The following is a 25,854-nucleotide window of genomic DNA, read 5'->3' as shown; positions in this document are numbered from 1 at the left end:
AAATAATTCATATTAATTTTAGCATTCATGCATCGCATTGACATATAATTAAACCGACGGCGGGAAATTAAAGCAAAATTGGCACACGGTGGACCAAAACTCATTGGAAAATTCGGCCAGCAGGAGGAGTTCATGTGCCGAAATTTAGAGTGGTCTTAGGGCCAGCCCATTTAATGTTTAATTTGCGAAAAAACCTTAATATAAGTGCCCAATTAAATAAAAAGGCTTAATTAAAAGCGATCAAGCCCACAATTGGCTTGGGAAATTGGGCCAGCCCTTACACTGGGCCTGGCCGAAATTCTCAAGAGATTTAAGGCTTAATTTTGGGAAAATTAACCCTTTGGGACTTAATTCAACTAATATTTTGCTTAGGATTTTAGACATCAATTGCTATTTAGAAAATTCTGAAATTCACGTGAGAAAAGGTGAAGTGCAAGAGAAAGGACTCAGATCTTCTTCCCGGCTGAGCAACCCATAGGCGAAGCCCTGCTGCGCCGCAGCCCTGGTGCTTGCTGCTCCGCCTGCCAATGCCGCCGTCCATGCCTTGCTGCTTATCGAGCCTGCTGCTATTGTTCACTGATCCAGCAGACTCGATGCCCCTTGGTGTTGCTGCTTCTTCTGTTAGCTGTTGTTCAGGGAACCCGAAAGGTGCAGCTGTTCGTACTTGCCATCCCTGTTCATGTCTACCGCTGCTTCTGTTCTCAACATTGCCACTGTTACACCGAACCGAGGAGTCGCGGGGTCCTTGTTGCTGACTGTTGTCGCTGCCCCTGGCCGTTGCTTGCTGCTCGCTACTTGCTGCTCGTGCTTCTGCTCGTGGAGTTGCTGCTACTGGGAGTTGCTGCCGCTGCTGTCCAGTCCCGGCTGTTACCGTCCTGACTCTATTGTCTGTGCCCCGCCATGCGCTGCCGATCCTGCTGTTGTGCCAGTGCTGTTGCCCAGTTGACGCCGCCGTCGCCTGTTAAGCAGTGCACACACCTCTCCCGAGTTGGTCCGTGGTTCACAAACTTGGTCTGCAAATTTGGAACAAAGTTCAAACTAGGAAATGCAATCTTTAAGGATGTTGCGTATATTTCTCAATCTTTATCTTCAAATACTTTGTTACCTGTAATAGATCGATTGCATATCTCAAATGCAGGCTTGATAAGGAATTTCCTAATCCGCAATGCCATATAGTTGGGTAAGTCTATCCATAAGATTACGTATAGAATTATTTGACTAGTTGGGATTTTAATTTTGACACCTTCATTTGTAAGATCACAGAATATGGTCGAGTTTAAAATAAAAAATATTGGGAAATATTTGATTGATAATTGCCATACTTGATTGACTGCTTTCCAAGTTTCAAATATTTGATTGTCAATTGCTATCTTTTGGAATATAGCCCGTCGTATGATGTGATTTTAAAATTTGAAAGAAATTTCATTCATTGATTGCTTTGTTTAGATAAATTGCATATTTAAAATAAAGATCATGTGGAATTTGCATATCTAAATTCGTTTCTAAATAATTATATTAGATTGCATTTTTAATTTAGAATTATATCTCTAAAAGTTAATTTATGTCCAGAATACTCAATCTTTAATAAGTTAGGGTTTAGGGCAATTTAAATCCCAAGATACGTAAGACATAAAGTATTTTGGCATAATTTCACTAATTAATTTCGAAAATAAAAATATGAAATCATTCTTGCCATGTCATTGCATAGAGATTAGTCCTTCACTTTTCCTTTCAAAAATAATTTTGTGGCGCATGCTCCCTACAATTATCTTGATTTCTGGATATTTATTTAATTGATTGTGCACCTGCATGATAACCTGTGTTAGTGACTCATGATAAAAAAAAATTACTTACACACAATCATGATTCTTTTTCTCTCTCTCATACCCCTCCTGGCCGAACCCCCCCTCTCTCACTCACTCTAATTTTTGAAAAATTTTACTCTCTCAACTACTCTCAAGTGAGTTGCAAGAAGAGTCAAGGTGATTTTCACCAGAATTGAAGTGTTCTTAGCATTTGAGGCAAGTTCAACATCTACTTGTTACATTTTGTGATTTAAAAATTGCTAGGCCTAATTTACGTGAAGTATAATATACTTATATGCGTGTGTATGATAGAATTCATGCTCATGTCGGAGAAATTGACCAAATGGTTGAATCTTGCAAGCTATCCTGTTCTGGGACTATTCCGGACCACTGTTTTTTTTTGTACAAATTTTTATGCACTCTAAATGCTCTGGGACAAAACATAAAAGAAAAAGCGAACATCGCAAACTATAACATATATTAATTTGAGAATTTTTGGAGTTCATATGATCGGCCAAAAGCTCTCACTTTTCCATGATTGTAAACTACGCCTGAACTGGGACCGCACTGACCTTTCGATTTTGCCATATTTGTTCCATCCTTTGTCAACAGTAAATGATCCAAGTCAAAAATTCACTCCCAACAGCCTAAACCACCACATATTTTTAATTGAGAGTTTTTGAAGCATGTGGGACCAACCTCACTATTTTCTATTCCCACGGGTCTACATGTCTCATTCTGTGTCTGATCTTACCATTGAAGCTTAACATTTTTGTGATTAAGATCACTCTTTGAATTGACTGTGTTTTGTTTTAGGATCCAAAATTTGGTGTTATTTCCTCGAAATTTTGATGAAAAATATGGAAGATCTAATTCTAGAGACGGTCAGAAAAGTTGTAGATTTGGGTTTTAGCAACAACATACTAAAATTTGGTGATTTTTGGTATTAATTTACTTGGGTAAACGTACAAAAATTATTCAGTGTGCGAAATTGTCCCTGGAGGTGCTACAGGGTAAAGCTCATTGATCTGTGGGTTGAATACTCACAGGCTTCAAACAAAAATTAATCCTTACTAAATGAGTTATTATTCTGTGAAAGTTGGGAATTTTGTGATTTCAATTAGTATATTAATCATGGTGATTAATTGGGCCTAAATCTGCCCTGGTTTCAATTTTGGGATAGAGAAAATAGTTATATGAGAAAATATTCCATAAACGACAGATGGTAGTAAATTGAGTGGATTGCATTTGGTATGATCATGTGACATATCATTTAAATATATGTGCACATTGATCATGGAATAAAATGTTGCAAAGAGAATTCCTATCGGATTGAGTCCGGATGGAGCCTCAAGTGTTTGGGAAGCCCTTACTAAGTGATTTGGGTTGCCCCTACTATGTGATCAGCAAAGCCTCCGGAGTTGAAGATGCCCAAGCGTGACAAGCTTGGTAGTTGCCATGTGTAGATGTCAAGGAGGAGTCCATGGGTTCCTAGCAAGAAACACTGTGAAATGTGAATGGAAAAATGGTTAAAATTGAGATAAATATTATCTGCATATCTGGGAATGTATTGCATATTCATCTATGTGTATTTCATTTTCTCTGCAACTGCCAGTCCGACTGAATTAATGTTATGAGTATGGTTATTAAATAAAAAGAAAGGATGCTATTTAACACCACCAACGCCATGGCATGGTGGAATGAGAATGAAAAAGGTCTAAAGACGACTAAGGATCGAATCCTAGAAGTTGTTGTAATATTAATAAATAAAAACATTTTGGTAAAAAATGAAAGTATATTTTACTAAATTACCAATCTTGCTTCCTTTGATAAACTTACTAAAAATGCATTATTTTGGATAAATTGGTGTCGTGTGATATTTAAATTATGACTTGTAATATTTAGATGTTTTTCTTATTGGGTGATAACTCATTCTTGCTAAATTTTTCAGACCATTAGCTATGGATTTCCTGCCACATTATCACCGTGGAGCTCCCGTCGGTTTCGAGTCATGGACTGAGGATGTTGTGTTTCCCTGGTTCAAGTCGGTGTTTGTGAAGCAAACGTCAATAGTGTGGGTTCACACGAGGCGAATGATATTAGTCCCATATAGATTTACTGCTTAGTACATTAGGCAAGGTGACCGTATGCTAGGTGTACATACCGGGCATTGGGGGTAACGGTGGTGATGATGGTGGAGCCGATGCGGATGATGAAGGTGGCAAGCCTGAGGAGGAGAACAACCTAGACGTAGTGGATAACTAGGATGTCGTTGGGTTTGTAGCTATTTGTGTGAGGTTATCTGTTTAGTGTTTATATTGTGTTACGTTGTCTGATGTATTGTGTTAGTGGTGATAGCCGAATGCGGACCTATTATATGTCAATTGTTTTTAATTAATGAGGTCCTTGTATTTTGTTGTGAGCCTTTCTTTCGCTTGCGATAATTATATGTAAAAAAAAAAAGGGATCGGTTGTCACATAACCCGTCAAAGGGAGCAGATTCTCGTTGTCCCAGAGGTTTTCATAGTTTGATTGTTTAAGGGCAACATCAACAATAATTTCGGATCGAAGAGTTGAATTAACAAAAGTGACAATATAATTACACTTTACTCGCACATAATATACCTAGCCGATACAAGGAGTTTATTAAATATAGTCGACCTCACGTTATATTGATTCGATTTGAAAGGCCTTCTGAGAGTTTATGCTTTCGATTCGAGAGGGTAAGTGTTGATTTCTCTTTTTATGGATCAAATTGAATGTTGATGACTTCATGTCAGCGAGGAATATTAATAGTAACGAGGGTGTCCAGCCTCAGCCCATTGTCATCCATCGTGATTGCCGCAACTTTCGTTCGTATCAGCTTCCCCATTCGACTCAACTGCCGGTGTCATCCTTCTAGCGATCATCACAATCACTGGTCGGCGATGTTTTCCTGTAGAATAACATAGACAATTGTGTGTATCGAGTATCCAATGGAATAAAGAAAACATAGGCAGAAGATACCTCAACTATTAATATCTGTGTATGGTGCTCACTTTGATGTCAATATTTTTATTTTTTGGATCACTTAAGAGCCAACTTCAATGAGGTCGCTAGAATTTCTTGCCATTGGTACTAAGGTGATCATTTTTTAAATCACTTACGTGTCAAATTTTTTTAAATACGATTATTTAAATGCCAACTCCGGTGAGGTTACCGAAATTTCTCACTATTGGCACTAAAGTGATCATTTTTTTCTTTAATTTGGCACTTAAGTGATCCCAAAAAAATATTGGCTCGAAAATGAGCATCGTACACAAATATTGACACTTGAAGTGTCCTTTTGCCGAAAACGCACCTAAATAATCAAAATTGTCAGCATTCAGTATTCAATGGAATTGAATTGCTCAGGACAATATGGACATTTGTGTACAAAACCTCACGACATACATAATCGGGAAATAAAAATTAAGTTAATGGCCCTTTTTTTTTTGTGTGTGTCGAAAAAGGCTTTCATTAACTAAGAAGAAAGTCTAAAAAGTCCCAAACAAGGAGAGTCTCAACACAAATGAGCCCACTAGGCTTGTGGGGGAACAGAACACCAGTTGGGTACTAGGCCATTGTCAGACGGCATCCCTGTCCATAAAAACAATGAATATAGATAGACCTGTATCTCAATAAGGACCAATGAATAAAGAAAGACCTATCTCTCAGGTCTTTCTTTATTCGTACGATGTTTATTTAACTATGTAAGGAGGAGTAGCCACAACACCATATGAATGAATGAAATGATTTCATAGATTACTTAACCTTTTAGTAAGCAATTACCAATGCATAGAATCTGAGCACCAGTTACGGTATTAATTCTATGAACAAAATAGTGTGACAGCTCTGTCATCCTAAATCAATGAATAGAAGATCACATTTATACCGATGGATCATAAGCTAATCGAGGAATGTGCGTTACAGATGTAAAAGTTAAGTACACAATTAGATTTTGGATAATAACACGTGCAATCTTTTTTAAAATTTTAGCAAGTGTATATAACAAGGTTCATATTTTCATTTTGAGACTGCTTGCGTAAGAAAAGGCAAGTTTAGATTTATTTGTTTTTTTTTTTCTAGCTAACAACAATGATGCTTTGCACGCATTTGCTCAACTTGCTAAGAAAGTCCATAAGGAGAAAGGGCTTAGCATTTCATGCACTAGAAACGATCACGACTTTGAATCATTTTGTGATGAGCGGGGCATTCCGCACGATTTTTCCGTTGTTTATACATGTTAGACATAAAAAATAATTCGTCCATCAACATACGTGCCTAAGGCATGAGAGAGAGTCAAGACGAAATACAAGAACATGAATAGGTCATGCGCACGGTAGGTGAGTATTATCATATGTATACTAATCTACTGGAAGATGTTCACGTGCTAATCGACAATGGCGTATATTAATGCCATGTGTCCAACTGTCGAATACAACAATGGAATTAAAATAGTGGCTTTAGCCTAATGTGCAATATCGTCTCTGGACTTTTAATTTTTTCAATACGGTCCTTGAACTTTTAGTAAATGTTCAAACTAGTCCCTAGACTATATATAAATCAACCAATATTATCTTTCAATTTTGGGGACAACATTGAGCATTTTCATATAATCTAGTGACTAGTTGCAACAGTACAAAAAGTTCAGGGATCACGCTGACCAAATTAAATATTGCATATTAGACTAAAATTCAAAGATCATATATTAAAATATTAAGGATCACATTGCATATTGGATCATAGTTTAAGACCGCTTGTATCATTTTCCCATATTTAAACATGAAAAACAGGAAAACAGGAAAGAAAACAACTTGCCTCCATATCAAGCTTCCAAATCGAGAGCTACGACTACGGATCTGACGGTGGATTTCTGTGTCACAGCGAGCCTCAGTGGGAGGCCGATATACTGACATCCATGGACGAGCTGTCCAGGCGGGCCATGGCTGCGAGGTCAAAAGTCAAAAACAAAAACAGAGGCATGGCGGTTGGGCTCGACTTTGACGAGTGGGAAAACGGAGCATACTACAAAGACGACGGTAGAATGCGGTACGTCTTAGATGGCATGTCTTTGATGCGCAGCAGTGGTCGGTGTACAGACAGAATCAGCAACTTCGGCGGTGCCGAAAATGTGGGGAGATGCGCAGTTCGGCTCAGAGGCGGCTGTGGGTGTGGAGGAGGGATAAGTAGAGAAGAAGCACTGGGCGTTCTGCCAAGGTTCGACGGTGTTTAGATTACGAGCAGTGATTAGAAATGAGTAAACATGTGTCTCGATCTAAATTAAAAAAAAAAACTTTTAAACTACTTGCTCCGGCCAATTGGCATTTGCTGGCTTCGGCCGCCAACAGTTAGATCTAGTTGCCAGCCAACTGCCGTCGAAAACACGAAGTGAAGTGGCACCCCCGGTCAGCAACACCATCCTACGCAATCCCGCCTTCTACACACTTCTTGCTCTTTCGCAATCTACGATCCACTCGATTGCAAGGCTTAAGTCAAAATTTGGGCTTCCTGATTCTGCACAAGAAACATATGGAGGAGAGAGAAGCTGACGGGGAAGCTTGACGAAGGAGAACACGGGCCGAAGCCCACGGTGCCGCTCAGCAGAAGCGACGACGATGAGGAAGTGAACCAAGATCTGAGCCTGAAGATCATCAAGAAAGCGTTCTCGGCTCGTGCTGCGAAGATCGCTTCCACTCCCAGCGTCGTCGTTTTGCATAAGAACAATGCGATGAAGGAGGAGAAGGTGCGGAATAAGGAGAAGAGTAGGGGTCGATAAAATCAAGAAGTAATTGTGACTTTTTTTTTTTTAATTATTGATTGATTTCCTCTTTGCACGAGGAGGCGAGCAGGCGGCGGCGGGTGGAGGTCGACGAGCCATGGCAGGTGGCAATCAACAGGCGATGGCAAGCGGCGGCAAGCAACGGTGAGTGAAGGTGACAAAGTTTTAAAAAAAAAATTAGTTGCATTCCGAAAATGCAACTTTCCAAAGTACTTCCGGAGCTACTTTTGGGCTAAAGGTCTTTACGGACCTTCGGAAATACAATTGTATTTTCTCAAAGTTGAGCAAAAAACGAACCAAACGCTATTTGTATTTGGTCAAGAGACTTTAGAACCCCAAAGCCCATTCCAAATGCTAAACCAAACAGGACCAACATATGGATCCAGCATCATGATAGCTGATGAGGATCCGTGGAACGGATTTAAGCCACGTTCCTCGCTCTTTAGCAATTTCAAGCAGAGCAATGTCGCTGCACGTCAGTGACATTACAATCTTGAGGACAAAGGAAGGAACGTAAACTGACATTTTTGGACAGTAAAACAATAAAAGCAGAGGTCAGATGAAATGAGACACTCATCCATTCCGTCAACCGTTAAAAAACATAAACTATGCAGGCAAAGGCTTGGTTTAATTCAGATACTTTAATTCTCGTACTCATACGTTGGCAGAACTTTACTACAAGACTAAAGTATGGAAATATATGAAAGAGTATGCTGCTACTATGTGAAATTTTGTGGGATTGCATCCAACTATTTAAAAAGTTTAAGCTATGAGAAGAAAATGGGGATTAATTCAAGTACTTCAACAATCACCAAATATCTAACGCAATAGGAAAACTACTATAGAATGAGCGACACGAAATATATGTTTATGTATGCAAATCATAGATAATATATGAATGAGCAACTGAAAATAGTAGTTAGAAGGATGCGGTGCGTCCCCACATTTTGTAGTCATCGAATAATCACTCATCCTGTTCATTGTCATCATCTGGAAGCCCCGTAGCGGAGGTCCAGCTCGTCGTTCTGTTCTCTTCGGAGCCATCCAAAAGGTCCGTCTCAACTTCCCACAAATAAATGTAAGCGAGAACAAGCCAGGATACCATAATGCGGATAGGTCGACTACGGCTCCAAATCAAGGGAGGGTCCTCTAACAACTTAGTGATTGAGATAATTAGGAGAAAAACGAGTCCCATATAAAATATGGTGTTAGCAAGCCAAGGGAGTTTGCTAACGGTCAACGTGGCGCCGCTTAGGAAAGCGGCGGACATCGCCGGGAGTGCTATTTTTAGCGGCAGCATTGAGCTTCGGTGCGCAACTATTGCGGTGTGGACGTCATTTTGCTGCGCCCAGAGGAGGGTGACGACGGCGATCATCGAGCAAAACATGGCGATGGTGTTGCAAATGGCGAAGGCCTGGAACATTCTCTTGTCCAACATCGTAGCCATGCCACGGTCATCTCTTGTCCAACATCGTAGCCATGCCACGGTCATCTTTGGAGGCCGTGTCCGAGCCGTTAAATCCTCCAGGAACTGCAAAACCAGCTGCGAAAGTCACGGTGGCCACAAGCGTTGCCACCACCGAACGGTTACCGATGAGATTCTTCACATGCTCCAAGTTCGGCTTCTCTTTGTCCGCGTCGATTATTGAGAAACCTTCATTTCTAGCTAGACTTTTCCCACATGTGGATGCCAATACCATGAGTGCCAATTGCTGAGATTGGAAGCATGTAAAAAGTCGAAAAAGGAACAAATTATTACCATATGGATGACGGGAATGAACTCGAGTACTCATGTAAAGGGAAACGTTTACTTCTAAAGATGCGGTGTCTGCTCTTTTTTAAAGAGTTAACACTAGACTGCAACTTCATTTATATGAGAAAAGAGGCATGGATGAGACGAATATGGTTTATGTTTTCATAGGTTGAATTTAGGAGGAAAAAATTGCTGAAAAAAATCTTAAATCAATTGCAATTGTACTAATTCGGTCCTAAATCATTTCTTTTTTTGGCTAGTAGAGTTCTAAAACTTCACATTTTTGTAAATTCAATCCTTTCAGCAAGTTCCGGTAGGAAATCGCTAATATGGACACCGGTGAAGTCGGAAGAGCGGCGACATCTCCCAACATCTACATTCTCTCTCTTGTTCTGGTCAGTCTCCTCTAGTTTTATATATATTGGCTCTTTTTATATTTTCTTCAGATGTGGCACTTGCTTGGCGGCCATATTAGGTCCACTTGCCATTGAAAAATATTAATAATGCCACCACAAATCCACTTCAAATTGTTAATGATAATGTTATGATGTACGTGTGAGTTATGATAGAGAAATTTCATATCAGCGAGTTGGTGTCGTGTAGAGCAGTTAATATGTGATACTTGGCTCACAACTCAAAGGCTTAAGCTTTTGAGTTAAGATGGGTTCAATTGGATATATTGACGGACTCAGACTTGGGGCTCCCTCTTGGCAGTCTTCCTAGTGAAGATATCGATTTTCTACTGTACACTCCCTACCAAATTGGAATGAGAGTTGATGGTCAATTGGAGGGGGGTACTGTTCGGTGGATCAAGTTGGGCATAATTTTAGGGCAGTAGGAGTTGTAGTGTAACAATGCAGGCCTGGTGACTCTAAAAAAATCTATTCCAATGTTTGGTGGATTAAGATGGGCGTAATTTTTGGGTGGTGGGTGTCGTGGTGTAACAATTCAGGCATGGTGATAGACTTCATATCTTGATATAGAAGGATACTTGAATTAAGGGGGACTGGACCTAACACCGAGTTCACACGTGAAAGGGAGATTGTTAGGATGTACAAGTGAGTTGCGTTAGAGAAATCTCACATCAAAGAGTTAATGTGGTGCAGAGCAGTTAATATATCATAGCTGGCTTAAGCATTCATAGGTTTAAGCTTTTGAGTGAAGATGGGTCGAGTTGGATATGTTAACGAACTCGGACTTGGGCTCCCTCTTGACAATCTTCCAATGTGAAGGTATTGGGTCTCTATTGTGCACTTCCTAACATAGGCTTATTGACAAAATCTTGATAGAGAATAAATATGTCACATAAATTTCTTTCCTTATTTAGATGGGCCAACCTTTGCTCCTTTTGCATCGGGTCAATTAATCAAGATATATATAAAAATTTATCTCCGCATGTGTCAGAAATATTTTACTTGTTCCTAACGGTGGACATATTCATCGCCGCAAACTTTAACTTACTTTGATAAAGGCTTATGCAGAAACTTGTAAAAATTGCACCTAGAGAAGTGTTGGCTATTCTGGAAAATAGATCTATACTTCAATGATTCTGCGGACTGGGAGACATAATGATTCAAATACGAGATATGCACTTTACAAATGTATTAGTCTATGAAATTTCCACTAAGTTGATAAATAAAATAGTGATGGTTCATGTTACTCACCTTCCGTAATGTATACTCCCTTCTAACGCGATTAATAGCAATGTCAAGAGCAGTCAAGTGTTGGTTGTTGAGGAGGGAGGGGTCAGTTCTTTCATCCAGCACGAGAGGAATCAAAGCAGCGGGTTGTGAATGCATCGCGGCCAAGTGCAAAGCCGTATTTCCATGGGCACCTCTTTCATTTATCCTCTTCCCCAGCGATGGATGTCTGAGCATATATCTCACTGCTGAAGTCCTCCCGTATTTTGCCGCAACATGAAGAACGGTTTGTCCTTGCTTGTTCGATAGCCCTAGTGATCGCGGAGATAGCTTCTCGATTATATCAATATAACCCATCTTGCTCGCAACATGAATGGGAAGATCCCCATTCTTATCCCATTGTCGGGCCAAATGTTCAGTCCTTGGTCCTAAGAATTTGAATACTCGGGGCTGATTCATGTAAGCTGCTAAATGGTATACATTGTTGCCTTTGGAGTCGGTCTTTGCAAATAGCTTTTTGTTCTTCTCGAGTATCAGAGCGGCCAAATCTGGGATCAAGAGCTCCAAATTAGGGAACACAGCAGTATAAACATTTGTGAAGGGTGGGGCTATTTCCACCTTCATTTTGGATGGAGCCACACCTTTGTAATTGAAGTGATAAAAACATCCTTATGCTATCACTAGTCAATTAAGTAATAATTAATACCACCGACTACAACCACATTTTTTATCGGAGAATGCTTTCCCGACAGCATGAAAATACTGTCAGTTATTTCTGATCATAAATCTACAAATCATCACCGCGTGTTTTGCATAGAACACTCATTAATTGAAACATCGTGAGGTTAGAAATAATGACAGTAGTGTCTTCATCTCCCTCTTCTACCATTCCCTTCGTCTTGTCTTTTTCCTTCCATTATCAAATGACAACAGAAATTCTTATTTTTTGTCTTCATCTAAATATTAGGTTGAAATATTATCTTTATTCGTGTTTTTTTATGTGAACTAGTTATCAAATAGTACCTTCAGCATGTTATAAATAATACCACACATAATTGTACATACTTCCTTTGTTAATGAGAGATCAAACTTGGTAGTCTTATTAGGAGCGTAACTATATCACACTCAGGCTTTGTCCCCTTTTTAATCAAATTGATGTTGGTGTGAAAGTTTGTTTCATTCAGATAATATTCAGGAACAAAAGGGGGACACCAAATTTGAATGCCCAAAATTGTGTATAATGCAATTTTGTATATAGATCATAATATTATAATAGTATAACCTATTTCTACTAATATACGTCTTATAGAAGGTCACGGCCGCACAGCCCCAATCTTCTTTGCAGCCGGTCAAACATGTCCCCAGGTTTATGTGGAATAATTTTGTTCCGTCATGTTTTCAGATTGACGCACCGTCCTCTTCTCATTTTCCTTACGTTTTTATCCCCTCGACACGACTTGCCGTTTATACAAAAGGAACGTAAAAAGAAAAAAAAAATTGCTTCTTTATGTTTTAATTTTCTGAAACCTGATGAGGAAGTCATCCGGTGCTCTACAAAGTTTATTATGGCTATAGTGGGTACGTTACTGATAATGAGGGTAACGGACCGTCACCTGCTCATTTTCCTTATTAAAATTGGTGGCGCTTGTAAATTTAAGCTGATTTTATTATGTTAATAACGTGAGATAATTTGTTCACCGAAAGAATTGGGATATCCAGCTACTTCAATAAGCTGGGCTTGGGATTTTATGTGAAAACACTTGACAGGTTTGGACAAGGGCAGAAAGTTGTCGCACGGATTGGGGACGAGGTTTTTCCTATAAACATAGGTATTTGCAATAAGTAGATTTAGGTGCTTACCGTAGCAGTCATGCATGATGGCACCATGAATGGGCGGCAAGCCTTGTATCCTCGAAGGTTCGAGGGGCAGCGAAAATAAAACCTCATGTATATCCGGTTCTTGGAATTCGAGGGCCAAGTACAGGGGAGATTTTTCGTCCGCGTTCTTCATGTACACGAGCTCCAAATCTTCGTCCAACAAATGGCGCACCCCGTTGACATTACCACGACGCACGGCAAAGTGCAAAGCGGTGTTTCCTAATATGTTCTTCATCCTCAGGATCCGGTTCTTGTCCTCCACGTTGGGGAGGTCTCTGATCCGGCCAATCAACATCTCATCAGCTCTAGAGCTCTTATTCCTAACCGCCAAGTGGAGGGGGGTGTTTCCAAAACTATTCTGGGCGGCTAAGAGATGGTCAGGGGCATAATCAAGCAGGAGCCTCAGGATGTCGTCCTTGCCGAAGGAGGCTGCAATGTGGAGCACCGAAGCGCTCAATGGTTCCAAGAACTTGAAAATGAAAGACGGATCGGTTAGATTGGCAATGCTCTCTAATGCAGAAATGAACTCTTCGACATCGGCGTCCCTGATGGTTCTTCGAACTTCTGCAAAAGCTGCTTCTACTTCTGCTGGATCCGGTCACTCCGCGTTTCGCACAGCCGCCAGTGCACTATTCATTCTCTCCCGTCGACTCCTCCAGATTTCTTCGTCATCCATGAACCTACTTCTGGGTTTACTGAATAATCTCTTGAAAGTTCCTCCTTCATCCTTCTCGACCTCCTCCGCGCATTGCCCAGCCGCCAATGCACTATCGATTCTCTCCTGTCGACTCCTCCAGATTTCTTCTACATTCATAGAATCCATTTCATCCTCTAAGGGTGCGTATGGTAACGTTTCTGTTCCCGGAACAACTTTTGGAACAGAAACACTTTTTTCTGTTTCCGTTCCCGGCTACGATTTTTGGGAACAGAAACACGTTTGGTAACTACAAAAAAAAAAATGTGTTCAAAAGCTTTGATAAAAAGTCGTCGTCTTTGAAAGTGTGAAGGAGTAATCCAGGAACATAGGGTTGCAAAAAGTATTCCTCTTGCGTTATAAAATGTGTTCAAAAGCTTTGATAAAAGTGTTCCGGGAACAAAGAAACAAGTATTTTTTGTTTCTCGTTTCTGCTCCAAAAGTGTTCCCATTTCTGAAAAATGTTCCCGGAACACTTTGAGAACACACTTTTACCATACGCGTTTCTGGAGCGTTCCCAAAGGTTCCCTTGAAAGCTCCTTCTCCATCCTTCCTGACCTCCTCCGTGATCGAGTCGCTTGTGCCAATGTTCTCCTCTTCTATAGGTATCTCTACATCCATCGAGCCTAGGCTATGCAAATACTGTAGTTGTTGCAAGGAAACATGGGTTGTGTAAGGAGATATTGAATAGTAAATTCATCTGATTGCTTAAACTTTCGTAATAGTTAACATCGGCCCTATAAAAATCGTGTTCGCCGTAAGAGTAGATAGTTTCGAGTTTCAAATTGCAGCGTTTTAATTATTGGTCTATTCGACCCCCCAAAAAAAAAATATATTGGTAAAAAAAGTCATGATAACTATGATGATGACATTTCGACACCCAAACAATCATTTAATTTTGCCATTTACAAGGCGGTCTCTTGCTTAGTAAGGAGGCCATTCAGACGCAAACCGTTGAAAGACAATTGAATAACTATCAAACTTTAGAGGGACGATTTTCCTATTTCGTTTTACAAGTCTATTTTTTTTTATTTTTTCCTCTTTTGGTGCCGACAGATTTTTAAAGAAGTTGGTAAGTGCTAAAAAGTTGGGGGTAAAAACAAGTTAGGAAATACCCAATTTTCAAGTGACTTGTTTGTAACTTATGCAGATCAAAATTAGCTATAATCCAAAGAAGAAGAAGTTAGCATAAATAAATTGTACTTTCTTTTTCGGGCCAAACACATAAAGAATGTCTATCGAGCTAATTGTAACTGCAAAAAAGAACATGGGTTAATTGCGAGCAGGCAATTTGAATATTTGGATGTGCATGCGCAGTTCAGCAAGAAACAAACTTGTGATGCTCCGGGATCCTCGAAAGAGATCAATCCCTGGAGAGCCATTGCCAAAAACCAAGATCTAACAGAGGATGGTAACACACGGAGAACATCAAAGAAGAGAAGCAACGAGTCAAGAGATCAAAGAACGAAACCTGAAGGAAAAGGAAAGGCAGGACTCGAGAAGAAAATACGGTGTTGGAAGCGGATGACGATGCTGATGCTGATGCAGATGCTCTGGAGTGGAAAGTCCGAGAGGGATGAAGGACTTGAAGTGAGTATTCCTGTTTCGCTGAAAATGATTGAAGTGAAGTAGACAAAGATGGGTCGCTCCTTATCGTCAAACTGTGCGATACAGCTACTTTAGGACACTCAATTATTTGTTGGCCTTTCCAGCCGGCGAAGAAAGATCAGCTGTTCGTCTCGCTGAGGACTTATCATCGGTCAAAAAGGTTTTCAAAAATTCAATTTTGGACAAAATAAACCCCCTTTTTATTTTTTTGTGCCAGGTCCAGTTAAGAAAGATTAAGTTTATATAAACAGCTGAATGCTTAAAATGCATTAACATAGTCTAATTTAAGCTAATTTAATGAATAGAAATCAGCAAGAAATCAGGGAAAACGATTTAGAGGAACCCGTTTTTCCCAACATAAACTTATTATTTTCAGTTAGCGAAAAACGCTTTCTCTAGATGGACTAATTTTCCGCCGTCCAAACACTGAAAAATTGGAAAATAATTTCCCTACAAGTTTTTTCAACCAATGAAAGGGCCCTTGGTCTGTCTTAAAAGTTTGTGATTGTTTGTTCCTTGGAAAAAAAAAAAGAGGTGAAAAAGCTTGCTTGAGAGCTGATTGTGAACTTAGATGCCGTCTTTTTCATCGACCCTCGTTATACGTAGAGGTGTCAAATGGGCGGATCGGGTCGGGTTTGGGTCGGGTCAAATATGGTCCGACTCATATTGACCCATTTAACCTCTTTTGACCCATTTTCATACAGTGCAAATTTTATGACCCATACCCGACCCAATCCATACCCGATCCATACCCAACCCGACCCGTATTATTTAAATACTTATATATTTGACCAAATCACGAAATATTTATTTTATAAAATTTAAAAATATAAAAATTATTTTGTTGATTGCCCATCGTCATCGACGTCGCCCTCCACCGCAAGCTCGCAGCCGCCGCCCGCGGCCCGCCATCACCCACCGTCGTCGACGTAGCTCACCGCCGCCGCCGCCCTACCCCCGCTGCCTGTTCGTCCCTTCGCCCGCTGCCGCCCACCCGCCCTCCCGCCGCCACCCCCCATCGTCGCCACCGTAGGATGCGATCCTATTTGATCGGTTATTTTTTTTCATCATTAACGACTTCATGATTTGAATTTAACCTCTCTCTCCTCCGAGCTTTGCAACAAGAATCACATAGTCTCCCACTTTTTAGCCCTAGATGTTCGCAGCAAGCACTCCACTACTCCCTCTGACACATTGAGTCAAGCGCCCTCCCCCATGAAGCGCAATGACTGCAACAGCTTGCAAAACAGCAAGTGTGGCCCCTACCATCGCTCCTCCAAGAAGGCCAAGCTCCTCGATCCTCTCCAGCCCATTTCCGTCCCCGAGCTCCGGAGCGAGTTCTCCCACCACCAGCGCGGCATCGCATGGATCAACAACGGCAGCTTCTATAGCTCTCTTGATGCCATCGTTATTAGAAAATGAAAGAACGAAATAATGGAGTTCTTAAAATCATCGAGAAAAGAAAGACAGAAGAAGACCGTCCATACGAAAAATAGGGTAGGAATGAACCATCTTCATCAACTTGATTGACATTTCCTGTTCGAAGAGGGTCGAGTCATGTGGGCTAAGGTGGGCGGCCCGCGGATGCTGTGGCAAGTGGGCAGCAGGCGGGAGGCAGCGGCAAGCAAGAGGCGGTTGTGGCGGGCGGTGGTAGTCAAAGGCAGTGGAGGCGGTAGTCGGAGGCGGGCGTTCAATGGACGGCATTTTACAAGTGAATAAAAATGGCATTGCGAAGCTATAGGTTACGGGTCGAAAATGGGTCAAAAATGGGTTGAGTTAGAACCCATATTTGAATAGGCTTTGTAAGCCTAAACCCATATTTGACCCATTTTGTAAATTTATATAACCCATATTTGACCCAAAGGGATAAAAGTGGGTTAAAATATGGGTCAAAGACCCATATTGACACCTCTAGTTATACGTCGATTAACTAAGGAGATTGTCATGTCTTGATTTTTTAAAGGGCAATGTTAAAATTAATCTTGGATCAAAGAGGTGAATTAACAAAACTGGGATGGTAGAATTATACTTTGCTTGCCTATAATCCGCGTTGCCGATTCAAAGACGTTATTAAATACAGTCGACCTCACATGATATCTATTCCATTCAAAAGGCCTTCTAGTATATATGCTTCCGATTCATGCGATAATCATCGATTCCTTTTTAAGGGATCAAACTAAACGTTGATGACTTTATATATGCTCAATCAATCTGAGTATTTCCCATGCCCTAATCACACTCAAAATCCTAACAAAAAATAAAACAAAAGACCAAAAGTTAGATTAGAGTTTCTCTCTCAAAAATGCCTTTGAGAGAGAGAGAGAGAGAGAGAGAGAGAGAGAGATCATAGTACTCACTTTTGATGAGTTTGTTTCGCGAGAAGTGAACGATTCAAAAAATATTCTTGTCTCGCCTCAACTCTCGAGCTCGCGACATCCCTACCTTACTCGGCTCGGGTCATGAAGAATAGCATCCTAGGTACACTATCGACTTATACACTTAGGCGCATGCAGAACGTGTAACTCTTCCAAATAACAACATCAGCATGTGATAGAAAAGTAGGAAAAACACCACTATCATTTCATTGATCAACCATTTCATTCACAAGGCAAGAGCAGATGAATTTTAACCCTACGGAGCTACAGTAAACATATTCAACCCCATATTTCGGGGCGACTCTCTAGGACTTCAAAAAGAAACACGATCGGGTAGGGTTAAACCTTCATCTACTTCCAAAAGATCCTACAACGACCCTTGCCTTAATGTCCACGAGCTCCACCACCGCCTGAAAATGGTTAACAATGACGGGATGAGAAATTAATCTCGGTGAGCTAACGCCTAAACCCGACTAGGACGTTGATTTGCTCGGACGTCCTAACAATCGATCACGTCAACACAAAGCATATATTTCAGCCACATGCAAGCTTACCCTCCAAGCCACATATAATGCGATGCAGACTCGACTCCACAGTCAACCAATCAAACCAATTCAACTCATTGGCAAGGCATTACATCACTTGCATGCATATGACACCACACGAGGTCCATTTATTAATCGGTGACCCATGCGATTGGCGTGGTCGGCACACGTGACTAGCGTGGTCGGCGCATACCACCGGTATGGCCCCAATACTACGACTGGCGGTGTCTGCTGGCGGGACTAGGCATCATCCTTTATTTCCGGCGATGGCGACCGAAAGCTATGTATCCAAGTCGACCGAAAGCTATGTATCCAGTGCGACCGGCACGATATAGCAGACAGGCATTCCAAAAAGGAGCGTCGGTTCGTCACAAGCTGCGACCGGCATCCGACAATTCGTGTGATCCGTACGACCGGCACGGGCACGAATGGACGTACTTCCGACAAGTCATGTGATTACGTACGGCCGGCACGGTGCGAACTTGTCGGGATCCCGTACGATTGGCACGGTTTATGTCCATTATATGGCCATTCAAGCACATTCGACAACCAACCAGTTCATTTCTTTGAATTAGGTCAAGTGCTCATACATGCATGCTCAAATACTTTGCACAAGGCCGTTTTTGTGATAAAATATACAATTTAATCCCACACGTGGTCATATGAATGCACAATTCAATCGGCCGACAACTCGGCAATTTGGGGCGATTAACCTCTAATCGGACCCCCACGGCAAACAACGATCAAATCTGGTATTCACAGCCAATAATTCAAGAATTAATTGCAACTAGTTAATTTTTAATTACAATAGCAATTCCAAATGATAGCTAATTACGCACTCGTCTCTCACCTATCACTCGCTCGCGATCAATCAACAGAACCAATTAATTCAATCAATTCTACTCACCAATTAGCCACAGATAACCTAACTAATTGACTAACTTAACTAATTACGGTCATTTAGCTTAAACCACATTTCTATTTAGCCCGACCATAATTAATCTACATAAACACCCTAATTAGCTAATTAATCTAAATTCGAACTCAATTAGCGTTCTAACCGAGAGTTAGGGACTAACTCACTATTTTAATTAGCTCGAGCGGTCTCAACTCGGGCGGCGACGACACGAACTTGGCCCAGCCCGAGCGACGACTAATGGTGACTCGCGGCCCAAATCGAGCTTCGGGCTTCAACTCGATCAAGGATGGCCCGAAAGACTTGGCGACACCTCGGGACAGCGACATGAGACTTGGGGGTGGGGGCCAATGGCCGAATTTGGCCGGAATAGCGGCGGCCGACGGTGAACAGTGACGGCCAGGATAGGGGACTAGGTTTTAGAGGCTGTTTTGGGGCGGCTTCGAGGGTTTCGGATGGCTCACGGGCTGGGGGAAGGTCGTCCTGGGTTGGGGGGCTCGCAAGGTGGCCAGAGGTGGCGCTGGTGGCGGCAGCGGATGGACAAAGGAGGCCAAACAACGGCGGTAGAAACCCGGCGCAGAAAACAGGGCACTCGGGTCAAAACAGGGGAGGTCTAGCCGGGGGTGATTCGGGGCTCTACAGGTGGCAGCCGGCCTCCAGCGGCTTCGGGGGATGACTTGAGGTTAAGGGCGACGGCCTGGGGTGGTCGGCAAGCGGCGGTTTCAAGCAGAGCAGGTTGGACCAACAGCGGCAGCTCAAGCTACGGAAAACAGGGCAGGGGCGTCCTCGAGTCTGTTCTAGAGCTGTCAGGCGGCTCTACAGTGGCGCACAGTGGTGGGACGAAGTCTGGAGGTCGAGGGGAGGACGATGTGGTGGTGGGTGGTGGTCGAAGGCAACGGCAAGGGCGGCTGGAGCTCGAGTAGCCCACAGACGCCGAACAGAGTAAGCAGTCTGTGGGAGCTCCGGGCGGCTGTCCGGCAGGTCTAGCGGCGACGAACGGTGGCTGGACGGAGGCTGAGTGGTGGTGGAGTGGCGGATCAATGGTCGGAGGTGGAGGGGTCGCACAAAAACGACTAAGGAAGAGGAGGATGTGCACGGTGGGGGTTGGTCTTCGCGCGAGCAGGGGGAAGAAAGAGACGAGCGGGAGAGAGAGAGAGAGAGAGAGAGAGAGAGAGAGAGAATGTGTGTGTGTGTGTGTGTGTGTGTGTGTGTGTGTGTGTGTGTGTTTTTGACTAGATTTGACTGGTTGACTGGTTGACTGGTGGTCGGGGCATTTATGGCAAGTGGGGCCTACAAGATATTTTAAATATCTTGTCTTTTAGTGCATTATTGGAGGGCAAATTGGTAATCTGATAAATTGGGACTGGTCGGATTTTTGGCTCAACCGATTAGAAATAAAATTTGGAATTTCACGAGCTGGGTTTGGTCCAGAAAAAGGCTAGGCGCGAGGATTAAAATCCTAAGTCGCGGCGACTACGATTTCGAGGCCCAATTGAAACCGAACGACATTTCGAGAATCGTCCAAATTCGTCACTTAATTTCCTACGATCCAAAATTTTTCCAACTGGAATTCAATAATAATTCTTCCTTTTGTTGAATTCGGGCAATTTACGTAATTTGAATTTCTCGGGCATCACAATTCTCATTATACCCGAAAATGCTCACACATAAATTTCCGTTGATAATGAAATCAAAATTCATTAATTAATCATTTTAATCGATATAAGCTATTATTTTTAAGAAAATATTTTTCAAATAATTTATTTTCCATAAAATAAATGCACCATTTTATCTCCTAAAAATATATATATATATTTTTGTCAATGACCAAAAGCATAAGTCTTCATATGAGTGGAGCGACTTCTGCTTCTCACGCATGCTCATGAATCCTATGTTTTCATCTTTGCTGGGAAAGAATTATCTCTGCAATTCGGAGCTATGTTGGATATATATATATATATATATATATATATATATATATATATATATTATGAGAAGACAATTAGATATTAAATTTATATCTATAGTTCATGTGAAACAAGCTGCTCCAGAACTACAATGACTGGAGGGAAGTAATCAAAGACGGGTTGCTTGCTCCTTATCATCAAGCTACTTGGGGTGCATTGCTTGCTCCTTATCATGAAACTGTACAGCTGGGGCATCATGGCTGGTCTCAAAGTCAATTATTCCTTTCGGCTTTTACAGCTGGTGAAGAAAGACTGAAAGAGCAGCAGCAGAAAGAGCGAGTGAAAGGTAGTGTTTTTACTTTTCTGGTCCGAAAAGGTTTTCAGAAACTTCAATTCTTCGGACAAAAATAAACCATTTGTTTTATGTTCGTTTTTGCCAAATCAAGTTAAGAAAAATTAAGTTCATGGTGTTTGATAAACAGCTGAATCCACTAAAATGCATTAACATTGTCTAATTTCAGCTGATTTAACGAATACAAATTAGCAAAAAATCAAGGAAAATGATGCCCTTCTAACCCATAAGATGTCGTTCTTCCCCATATAAACTGGTTGTTTTCAATAGCAGAAAATGCTTTTTGCAGATCGAGTAATTTTCCATCGTATAAATACCGAGGATTAAAAAATAATATTTTCATGAACAGTTTTCCCATGGACAAATATACCCTTGGTCTATCTCTAAAAATTTGTGATAGTTTGCTTCTTGAGAGAAAAAAAAGTTGAAAAACCTTGCTTGAGAGCTGATTGTGAGATATTGGAAAGATTCGGCCACATAATTAAGCCGATAACCTCCATCACAAATATCAAACTTCCCAAATTGTTAACCTAGATGCTGTCTTTTTCGACGACCCTTGTCATATGTCAATTAACTAAGGAGGTTGTCATGCTTTGATATTTTAAGGGCGATCTTAACATCAACATCAGATCAAAGAGGGAGATGGGATTAATGTGGAAATTAAAGAATGAAAGTCTGATTAGAGTAGAGAGAGACCTGAGAGGCTGAGACATAGACCAGGGTCGTGTGCACGTGATAAAAGACCTGGCACGTGCTCGGGAGATGGCCATATACCTTTTCTAGTTCTTATTTATCATCCGCAAAATTGCCTTATCACAAAGTTTGAACTTTCTCTATCTCACGATTAGCTCTCGAGCAAGCTTTTTCACCTCTTCGGTCCAAAATATTGGTGAAATCATTTCTGTTTCGGGCTGGGTGTTTTATTTGATGACAAATTCTTAAGACTATCTTATTAACAGATGCTCTAGGAAATTTCAGTTGTGGCCCAATTCATTCGTTCAACGAAACTTTAGCAATGTGGATAACGTTACAAAGAGCCTCATTTGACCGGTTCCAACCAGCAATACTCCCGATAGTTCTTCTAAAATCTGACTCGCAACACCTTTTTTGAGTGAACTTTGGGATCTCAAGTACCGAGTATCATCATACATTTGACCTTCAAACAAAAAAAGAGCGAAGTCCGAGTTGACGTAGTATGTTGATTTGATTTATTAGACTAAAACACCACCTTCACGCACGTGAGATATCGTAATAATGTTAGATCTTAATTCAGCGATTGCACGACGAATTATATTCATCAAAGGTGTGATAGAAATATGTTCATCATTATGTTATTATTAGGTGAAAAATTGCTGATGTGAATGCTAGCAATCCAGCATATTACGATCGGCGTTGACATGAACATTTCTTTTCATAAATTTATAATAATTTTTTGCAGTATATTCCATTTTTTTCTTTCTTTTTATTTTCTTGCCGGTGCCTGGTTGCCAGCCACAGGTCGGGGCCTACATGGGCAAGGGTGAGAGCCAGCGAGGCTCCCCTCGCCGAGATCGGGGAGGCCGACCCTCGCCCTAGCCTCACCTTGCCCTCGCCCTTGCCCAATCGAGGCCTGTCGTGCCTACATTGTCCACGTCAATGTCATCGGTTCCTCGTAGGACGTCCGGCATCCACATCAGCACTTTTCAACCTAAATTGACTAGATAGATTGAAGTAATATTAATCCGAAAAGGTTTAGGACTAAATTTGTCCAATTGAAATGCTTAGACGGAATCAATTATAATTCAATAGGTTTTGCCTAGTATCCTACTTTGTTCACTAGATACGTCAATGGCAACTCCGCTGGGGCCAACAAGGCATGGTGCTGGGGTCGGTTTAAAGGTGGCTGTGGGTGCGGAGGGAGGAGGAGAAAGAAAAAAGTTGGCTAGGTTCTTTGCTAGGGCTTGGTGGTACTTGAATTGGGTGGAGTGAGCCCTGGAGTTGAGTGAACCCGCGTCACTATCTAAAGATGAACAGAATAGATGGGATCCACCTTTGCTGATATGCATTTGCGAAATATGGGAGCAAACAATGCCACTGCACGAAGTCGATGACATTACTATCTTTAGGACGAAGGAATAAACGTAAGTCGACATTTTTACGCATGACATATGCCTAAAGATTTTCCTAACGTAGACGCTTGAATAAATCGGAGGAGAATAACATTAGAATTATATTTTGCATGTCAATACCGACCAGCATCGGAAATAAAAGCAGAGGTCAGAGGAGGAAAATCGAATATCTAGCTAATTTTCCACAACTTCCCTCCTCCTGAGTAAGGTGTTGCAAGTCCTTTCTATCTCGGCCCCAACCCGATTTCCCACTGTTCCATAGATTACACCTCAACATGAATCAAACACCAAACTCATTTTTATGCATAGAAATTGGGTGCCAATGTTAATTCCGCCTGAACACGTACGGCAACGACTCTCATATCAAAATAGTGACATGAGTGAAAAGCATGCTTATGCCGCTCAATTTAGCGTTTCGAACAAACTGCAGGAAGAATCCTTTCACATCCCATTAAGCCAGACTAAGAAGTCGATTCGTTGTTCGTATATATGCACGAAAGGATTGATCTCTAAACCCTCGTCAAGTTAATTCAAGCTGGGCTGTTCGTAAGTTCCTTGTGGTTTGTTTGGCCACGAGAGAAGTGGGGAAATGAAAGGCGTGCAAACTGTAAAGAGTAAGCTAAAAATTATGAATTTCAACAAAAAAATAATTTCGGTTTTCTTTGCCAAATGCTCGACTTAGAGAAATAGGTGATAAGAATCATTGCTCCCATACTTTGCTGCCACATGAAGAATGTTTTGTCCTCGCCCGTTCAGCAATGGCGATGCCGGATGTAGCTGGATGTCAACATGACCCATCATGCTCGCAATATGAATGGGAAGATCCCCATTCGTATCCTGTTGTTGTGCCAAATATTCAGTTTCCGGTCTTAAGAGCTCGACGAATACTTTAGCCATATCCAGGTGAGCTGCTAACTTGGATACGTAAGCTGCTAAATGGAATACGTTACCACCCCTGGAGTCGGACATCGCGAATTGCTCCATGTTTTTCTCGAGTGTCTTGGTGGCTAAATCTGGGATCAGGAGCTCCAAATTAGGGACCACATCCTTACAAACATTTTAGGAAATTGTGCGTGACAATTTTCTAATAAATCTCGATACGGTTAGCCTTGCTAGACCCATAATTTGATCACTAAGCGGGGTTCGAGATTTTATGTGAAACCCAGGATTGGGTAAGGATAGAAATTGGGGCAGCAAGCCTTGTATCCTGGACGGTTTGAGGGGAAGCGACAATAAAACATCATGCATCTCGGGTTCCTCGGATTCGACGGCCAAGTACAGGGGAGACATCTGATCTGCGTTCATCCAGTACACGGGCTCCAAATCTTCGTTCAACAGATGGTGCACCGCATCGACGTGATTGTGAATCATAGCCTCATGCAAATCGGTGCTTCCTTCTTTGTGCTTCATCCTCAGGATCCGGTTCTTGTCCTCCATGTTGGGAGGTCTCTTGTCCGGCGAATCAATATCGCAACAGCTTTAGATCCCTTAGCAAAAGCCACATGGTGGAGGGGAGTATCTCCCTAATAATTTTGGGCGACTATGAGATGGTCAGGGACATAATCAAGTAGGAGCTTCGCGATGTCGTCCTTGCTGGCTATTGCTGCATTGTGGAGCAGGGAAGTGCCCGACACTCCCCCTAAACTGAAAATGGCAGAAGGATCGATTTGACTGACAAGCTTTTCGATCACAGAAATGAACTCTTCGACGTCAGCGTCCTTGATGACATCCGCCAGTCTCCGAGCAGCTGCATGCAATTATGCTAGATCCTGTCGCTCGGCTTTTCGCACAGCCGCCAATGCATAATTGATTCTCTCCCGTCGACTACTCCAGATTTCTTCTTCCTTCACAGAATCCATTTTACCCTCTAACGTTTCCTTGGAAGATCCTCCGTCATCCTTGTTGACCTTCTCCTTGATCGACTTGTTCGTGCCAACGTTCTCCTCTTCTATAGGTATCTCTACGTTCATCGAGTCTAGACGACTCAAGTAAGGTACTTGTTGCAAGAGAACAAGGGTTGGGTAAGGAGACGTTACATCATTGAAGTATTAAACAATAAATTCATCTAATCTAATTATTCAAACTTTCGTAATAGTTAATATGGATCCTCCAAAGCTGTGTATCCCACTAGAGCAAATAGTTCCAAGTTTAAAATCGTTGCATAAGATCGCGAAAGCCTGAATAAATAAATAAGGTTTTGCAAAGAGAATTTAATTGCAAGAAATTAATAAGACGCTATGGACTTGCGTGGTGGTTCGGCCGAGTGTGTACCTAATCTCAAAACGTCTCAAGTATTTAAAATAATTCACAACGATCCTATAAAATTTTGCCAATTGATGGGGTTAAATCCTATTAATATTATATACATGAAAAAGTATAATTTATATTTATGCATATTTTGATATGGAAAATTACCAAAAAAGTTATAAATTTATTGCATTTGTGCTAATTCAATTATAAACCATTCGCAGCC

The 25,854-nt window shown here is 41.5% G+C and overlaps 1 pseudogene; it reads right to left on the bottom strand.

Moving 5' to 3' along the window:
* LOC115726751 overlaps positions 1–25,349 on the bottom strand; it is a 45,668-nt pseudogene extending 20,319 nt beyond the window's left edge.
* Between the last annotated feature and the right edge of the window lie 505 nt (positions 25,350–25,854).

The sequence above is a fragment of the Rhodamnia argentea genome, chromosome 7, assembly GCF_020921035.1.
Source record: "Rhodamnia argentea isolate NSW1041297 chromosome 7, ASM2092103v1, whole genome shotgun sequence".
Taxonomy (NCBI): domain Eukaryota; kingdom Viridiplantae; phylum Streptophyta; class Magnoliopsida; order Myrtales; family Myrtaceae; genus Rhodamnia; species Rhodamnia argentea.
This window is presented reverse-complemented; position numbering and strand designations above follow the sequence as displayed.